General features: G+C 40.0%; 1 protein-coding gene across 1 annotated transcript in view; it reads left to right on the top strand.

Moving 5' to 3' along the window:
- Positions 1-6000, top strand: part of LOC133635399 (contactin-associated protein-like 4) — a 207247-nt gene that overhangs the window by 44269 nt on the left and 156978 nt on the right. The gene's annotated exons all lie outside the window — the stretch shown is intronic.

Genomic DNA, 6000 nt, shown 5'->3' on the forward strand with positions numbered 1-6000 from the left:
GTGGTGCAATACCAACTTGTGAAACCAAACCTCGAGTTTAAGTGGACCCTGACTCAAAGGCCTACTGAAAGCCACTACTAGCGACCACGCAGTCTGATAGTTTATATATCAATGATGAAATCTTAACATTGCAACACATGCCAATACGGCCGGGTTAACTTATAAAGTGACATTTTAAATTTCCCGCTAAACTTCCGGTTGAAAACGTCTATGTATGATGACGTATGCGCGTGACGTCAATGGTTAAATGGAAGTATTGGGACACCTTTGAATCCAATACAAAAAGCTCTGTTTTCATCTCAAAATTCCACAGTATTCTGGACATCTGTGTTGGTGAATCTTTTGCAATTTGTTTAATGAACAATGGAGACTGCAAAGAAGAAAGCTGTAGGTGGGATCGGTGTATTAGCGGCTGGCTGCAGCAACACAACCAGGAGGACTTTGACTTGGATAGCAGACGCGCTAGCCGACGCTAGCCGCCGACCGCACGGATGATCGGGTGAAGTCCTTCGTCCTTCCGTCGATCGCTGGAACGCAGGTGAGCACGGGTGTTGATGAGCAGATGAGGGCTGGCTGGCGTTGGTGGAGCGCTAATGTTTTTATCATAGCTCTGTGAGGTCCCGTTGCTAAGTTAGCTTCAATGGCGTCGTTAGCAACAGCATTGTTAATCTTCGCCAAGCTGGAAAGCATTAACCGTGTATTTACATGTCCATGGTTTAATAGTATTGTTGATCTTCTGTCTATCCTTCCAGTCAGGGGTTTATTTATTTTGTTTATATCTGCTTTTTGAGCCCGATGCTATCACGTTAGCTCCGTAGCTAAAGTGTTTCGCAGATGTATTGTCGTGGAGATAAAAGTCACTGTGAATGTCCATTTCGCGTTCTCGACTCTCATAGGATATAGTATCTGAGGTGGTTTAAAATACAAATCCGTGATCCGCAATAGAAAAAGGAGAAAGTTTAGAATCCAATGAGCCAGCTTGTACCTAAGTTACGGTCAGAGCGAAAAAAAATACATCCTGCACTGCACTCTAGTCCTTCACTCTCACTTTCCTCATCCACAAATCTTTCATTCTGGCTCAAATTAATGGGGTAATCGTCGCTTTCTCGGTCCGAATCTCTCTCGCTGCTGGTGTAAACAATGGGGAAATGTGAGCAGAACTCCAGCTTGTGACGTCACGCTACTTCCAGTAGGGGCAAGGCTTTTTTTCATCAGCGAGCAAAAGTTGCGAACTTTATCGTCGATGTTCTCTACTAAATCCTTTCAGCAAAAATATGGCAATATCGCGAAATGATCAAGTATGACACATAGAATGGATCTGCTATCCCCGTTTAAATAAAAATATTTAATTTCAGTAGGCCTTTAAACAAGTTGAAAAACTTATTCGGGTGTTACCATTTAGTGGTCAATTGTACGGAATATGTACTTCACTGTGCAACCTACTAATAAAAGTCTCAATCAATCAATCAAACAGAGCCGGCAGGCTTAGGACCGGCGGACGGGCAGTCATCCCGACCGTTGAAAACCGAGGCCTGTCAGTGCTTCAACTCAATGTCGAGGGCCTAACAACCACCAAACTCGAAGTCCTCAAATACATTGGTCATATCCGGTATTTTTCAGAGGCGGTATAGTACCGAATATAATTCATTAGTATCGCGGTACTATACTAATACCGGTATACCGTACAACCCTACTTGTTACTATGGTATTTTAAGTCACAGCCTGGTCAGACGAGGCACCAAGCAGTGTGGGCGGGGAGCGTTTCCACAGAGTGTTTCTAGAGCGGCCAGCCTGAAATGCGGGTGTCAGGGACTGACGAGGAAGGAGATTTTTACAAGCAAGTTCTAAAGCTTAGTGATACATCAAATATATCAGAGAGGGGGTGTGACATTAATATGTTGTCAATATTCAGTGTTTTATCGTTCATAGTTAATGGATTCTTTATTGTCGTGTACATTCTGGGTGTCTCATTCAGTAAAAAATGTTTTAAATTCCATTCCCGTCATAACGTTTTTAGCATTCAATCAGACATTATTGTGAGGTTTTGTATTAGTGTTCGTAAAAAACAGATACACGGGCCCCCAGACACATTTTTTTCTCTAACAAAATCAGCCTACTATCACCTCAAAAATGTAACAAGACTTAGAGGGCTCATGTCAGCTCAAGACTTAGAAAAACGTGTACATGCCTTTATTACCAGTAGGCTAGACCAGGGGTCGGCAACCCGCGGCTCCGGAGCCGCATGCGGCTCTTTGACCACTCTGATGCGGCTCAGCTGCATACTTGCCGAATTTGGAGGTAATCCTCCTTTTTCATTGTCCCATTTACTCTCTGTAAAGCAGCAGTTCCATTGGCAGCAAAACAGGCCTAGAGCATAATACTACCACCACCATGCTTGACGGTAGGGATGGTGTTCCTGGGATTAAAGGCCTCACCTTTTCTCCTCCAAACATATTGCTGGGTATTGTGGCCAAACAGCTCCATTTTTGGTTTCATCTGACATCACATGGACAAAGATAAGACCTTCTGGAGGAAAGTTCTGTGGTCAGATGCTGAAGAAACAAGTCCATGTCAGAAAACCAACACATTTAGCTGAACTGCACCAATTTTGTCAAGAGGAGTGGTCAAAAATTCCAGCAGAAGCTTGTGGATGGCTACCAAAAGTGCCTTATTGCAGTGAAACCTGCCAAGGGACATGTAAGCAAATATTAACATTGCTGTATGTGTCAGGTTCAAACACTGATGACATCTATTAAACGAGTCAAGAAGCAAATAAATAAACAGGGGCAGAATTCAATTTGGCTCAGTTGAGGAGAAACGCGGCAACTGTACTCTCTGTACAATCTTCCACCACGCCCTGTTTACACAACAACATCTGCTTCCAAAGGAATGGGGGGGGTATGTAAACAGCTCTTTTTTTGGTCACATTGAAAACAAAAGAAAAAGATGCCTCTGGCTTGGGCTTGTCCTGGATTCAGCTTGAGCGGGTCTTCGATGACAATAGATAACCCCCCCACCTGTCTCCTCCCATCGTACACAATGGAATTTTCCAAGCTTTTGCTTGGTGCAACAAAGAAAGCCTCTTGTCTGTTCATTGGGAACTCAGAACGGAAAGTTTTTTGATAATTTGCATACAATTTTTCTGACAGTATGTATACTTTTGACCTAGCAGATTTGGTCACATTTTCAGTAGACCCATAATAAATTTATACACCTATGTAGATATTGCACTAAAAACCACCACATTTGCAGCTTGAATAGTCATTTACCACATTAGCAATGTATAGAGTGTATTTCTTTCAAGTTAAGACTAGTTTAAAGTTATCTTCATTGAAAAGTACAGTGCTTTTCCTTCAAAAATAAGGACATTTCAATGTGACCCCAAACTTTTGAACGGTAGTGTATATATATATATATATATATATATATATATATATATATATATATATATATATATATATGTATATATGTATATATGTGTATATATATATATATATATATATATATATATATATATATATATATATATATATATATATATATATATATATACACACTACCGTTCAAAAGTTTGGGGTCACATTGAAATTTTTGAAGGAAAAGCACTGTACTTTTCAATGAAGATAACTTTAAACTAGTCTTAACTTTAAAGAAATACACTCTATACATTGCTAATGTGGTAAATGACTTATTCTAGCTGCAAATGTCTGGTTTTTGGTGCAATATCTACATAGGTGTATAGAGGCCCATTTCCAGCAACTATCACTCCAGTGTTCTAATGGTACAATGTGTTTGCTCATTGGCTCAGAAGGCTAATTGATGATTAGAAAACCCTTGCGCAATCATGTTCACACATCTGAAAACAGTTTAGCTCGTTACAGAAGCTACAAAACTGACCTTCCTTTGAGCAGATTGAGTTTCTGGAGCATCACATTTGTGGGGTCAATTAAACCTTCAAAATGGCCAGAAAAAGAGAACTTTCATCTGAAACTCCACAGTCTATTCTTGTTCTTAGAAATGAAGGCTATTCCACAAAAAAAAAACAAACAAAAAAAAAAAAAAAAAATATATATATATATATATATATATATATATATATATATATATATATATATATATATATATATATATATGTATATATATATGTATATATATATATATATATATATATATATATATATGTATATATATATATATATATATATATATATATATATATATATATATATATATATATATATATATATATACAGTATATATATATATATATATATATATATATATATATATATATAAATGATTATGTTTGACTTGTTGAAACATGCAGAAAGCCTCACCCAAACCTTCTTTCCACCCATTTGACTGACAATAAAATGAAATGTCCTTAATGGAAGAAACGGGAAGGTTATCATTTGGGAGCGTCAAGCCAATAACTCTCTATTCAGACTGTAAGTGAGCAACGTAAGACACCTGTGCGTGTCTCCATGGCAACTGTTTAACTTGTGCTGACAGGTGCTTGGTGCTTTAAAACCACTTACTGTATCAGTCACTGTGAGTCAGTCATGACAACTAACTTAATGTCAGACTTTATTATTTTGCACTCCCCATAATATCCGTTCACATTTTTTCCATCAGCCTTTTGATGCATCTTTGAAAGAAATGAAAGAATTTTAGAGCAAAAAAATTAGTAATCACCACAGAGAGCAACTTAAGTGACAACACGTGTGTATGACTGCGTTAATTTAGCTTTGTCACATCACAAAAAGTCTAGCAAGTCTTCATATACCTGTGTACTGATCCCTGTGACTACTTACCGGATGAAAAAAGTGATATAGCGCTCGTCCGTCATTTTATGATATATATAATGATATATATACGTTAGGTCAGGAAAAAAAACACAGAGGCTATATCATCCCGACAAGCCTGTTTCGCAGGTTTCCCTGCTCGTCAGGGGATTTTATATTCCGCTCTACCCCAGAGTTGAGCACTGTATAACGGATACACCACAGAAACGGGAAATTTCCTCGCTCCTAAATATTCCAAAGTCAACTCTTGGCTTTATTATAAGAAAAGGGAAGAGTTTGGGAACAACAGCAAGTCAGCCACCAAGTGGTAGACCACGTAAACTGACAGAGAGGTCAGCATAGTGCAAAGACTTTCTGCACAGTCAGTTGCTACAGAGCTCCAAACTTCATGTGACCTTCCAATTAGCCCACGTACAGTACGCAGAGAGCTTCGTGGAATGGGTTTCCATGGCCGAGCAGCTGCATCTAAGCCATACATCACCAAGTCCAATGCAAAGGATGCAGTGGTGTAAAGGACATCACCACTGGACTCTAGAGTAGTGGAGACGCCTTCTCTGGACTGATGAATCCCACTTTTCCATCTGGCAATCTGATGGACCAGTCCGGGTTTGGAGGTTGCCAGGAGAACGCTACATTTCGGACCGCTTTGTGCCGAGTGTGAAATTTGGTGGAGGAGGAATTATGGTGTGGGGTTGTTTTTCAAGATTTGGGCTTGGCCCCTTAGTTCCAGTGAAAGGAACTTTGAATGCACCAGGATACCAAAACATTTTGGACAATTCCATGCTCCCAACCTTGTGGGAACAGTTTGGAGCGGGCCCCTTCCTCTTCCAACATGACTGTGCACCAGTGCACAAAGCAAAGTCCATAAAGACATGGATGACAGAGTCTGGTGTGGATGAACTTGACTGGCCTGCACAGAGTCCTGACCTGAACCCGATAGAACACCTTTTGAGATGAATTAGAACGGAGACTGAGAGCCAGGCCTTCTCCACCAACATCAGTGTGTGACCTCACCAATGCGCTTTTGGAAGAATGGTGGAGAATTCCTATAAACACACTCCGCAACCTTGTGGACAGCCTTCCCAGAAGAGTTGAAGCTGTAATAGCTGCAAAAGGTGAAGCGACACCATATTGAACCCTATGGGTTAGGAATGGGATGGCACTTCAAGTTCATATGTGAGTCAAGGCAGGTGGC

Source organism: Entelurus aequoreus, linkage group LG19, assembly GCF_033978785.1.
Source record: "Entelurus aequoreus isolate RoL-2023_Sb linkage group LG19, RoL_Eaeq_v1.1, whole genome shotgun sequence".
In the NCBI taxonomy this organism is placed as follows: Eukaryota; Metazoa; Chordata; class Actinopteri; order Syngnathiformes; family Syngnathidae; genus Entelurus; species Entelurus aequoreus.